This window comes from Meles meles, unplaced genomic scaffold, assembly GCF_922984935.1.
Source record: "Meles meles unplaced genomic scaffold, mMelMel3.1 paternal haplotype, whole genome shotgun sequence".
Classification (NCBI taxonomy): Eukaryota; Metazoa; Chordata; class Mammalia; order Carnivora; family Mustelidae; genus Meles; species Meles meles.
Window position 1 is genome coordinate 867,880 of NW_025721611.1, and position 2,104 is coordinate 869,983.

A 2,104-nucleotide genomic window follows, 5' to 3' on the forward strand; every position below is an offset into this window, starting at 1 on the left:
ATTTAAAGTGAGGGGGTGGAAAACAATTTACCATGCTAATGGACATCAGAAGAAAGCTAGTGTTGCAATACTTATATTAGATCAATTAGATTTTAAGCCAAAGATTATAATATGAGCTGAGGAAGGACACTATATCATACTCAAAGGGTCTGTCCAACAAGAAGATCTAACAATTTTAAATATCTATGCCCCTAACATGGGAGGAATCAACTACATAAACCAATTAATAACAAAATCAAAAGAACTCATCAGCAATAATACAATAATAGTAGGGGACTTTAACACTCCCCTCACTCAAATGGACAGGTCATCCAAGCAAAAGATCAAAAAGGAAATAAAGGCCTTAAATGACACACTGGACCAAGTGGACATCACAGATATTTACAGAACATCCCATCCCAAAGCAACACATTCTTCTCTAGTGCACATGGAATTTTCCAGAATAGATCACATCCTGGATCACAAATCAAGTCTCATCCCATATCAAAAATGGGGATTATTTCCTGCTTATTTTCAGACCACAATGCTCTGAAGGTAAAAATCAATCACAAGAGGAAATTTGGAAAGAACCCAAATACATGGAGACTAAAGAGGATCCTTCTAAAGAATGAATGGGTCAACCAGGAAATTAAAGAAGAATTGAAAAAATTCATGGAAACAAATGATAATGAAAACACAATGGTCCAAAATCTGTGGAACAGAGCAAAGGCAGTCCTGAGAGGAAAATATATAGCAATACATGCCTTTCTCAAGCATCAAGAAAAGTCTCAAATACACAACCTAACCCTACACCTAAAGGAGTGGAGAAATAACAACAAAGAAAGCCTGAACCCAGCAGGAGAAGAGAAATAAGATCAGAGCAAGAATCAATGAAATAGAAACCAGAAACTATAGAACAAATCAATGAAGCTAGGAGCTTGTTCTTTGAAAGAATTAATAAGGCCAATAAAGCCCTGGCCAGAGTCATCAAAAAGAAGAGAATGGACCCAAATAAATAAAATCATGAATGAAAGAGGAGAGATTACAGCCAACACCAAAGAAATACAATTATAAGAATATATTATGAAGAACTCTACAACAACAAATTTGACAATCTGGAAGAAATGGATGCACTCTTAGAGACATATAAACTACCACAGCCAAACAAGAAAGAAATAGAAAACCTGAACAGACCCATAACCAGTAAGGAGATTGAAGCAGAGCCACCAAAAATCTCCTAACAAACAAGAGCCCAGGGCCAGAGGGCTTCCCAGGGGAATTCTACCAAACATTTAGAGAAGAATTAATTCCTATTCTCCTGAAAATCTTTCAAAAATTAGAAAGGGAAGGAAAACTTCTAAACTAATCTTATGATGCCACATTACCTTGATCCCAAAACCAGACAAGGATCCAATCAAAAAAGAGAATTACATACCAATATCCTCGATGAACACAGACATGAAAATTGTCATCAAAATACTAGCCAATAGAATACAAGAGTACATTAAAATGATTATTCACCACGACCAAGTAGGATTTATTCCAGGGCTGCAAGGTTGGTTCAACATCCACAAATCAAACAATATGATACAATATATTAATAAAACAAAGAATAAGAACCATATGATACTCTCAATAGATGCTGAAAAAGCATTTGAAAAGTACAGCATCCCTTCCTGATAAAAACTCTTCAAAGTGTAGGGATAGAGGACACATACCTCAATATCATCACAGTCATCTATGAAAAACCCACCGCAAATATCATTCTCAATGGAAAACAAAACAAAACAAAAAACTGAGAGCTTTTCTGCTAAGGTCAGGAACATGGCAAGGATGTCCATTGTCATGACTGCTATTCAACATAGTCCTAGAAGTCCTAGCCTCTGCAATCAGACAACAAAAAGAAATTAAAGGCATCCAAATCAGCAAAGAAGAAATCAAACTATCACTCTTTGCAGATGATACAATACTATATGTGGAAAACCCAAAACACTCCACTCCAAATTTGCTAGAACTTGTGCAGGAATTCAGTAAAGTGTCAGGATATAAAATCAATGCACAGAAAGCAGTTGCATTTCTTTACACCAAAAACAGGACACAAGAAAGAGAAATTAAGGAGTCAATC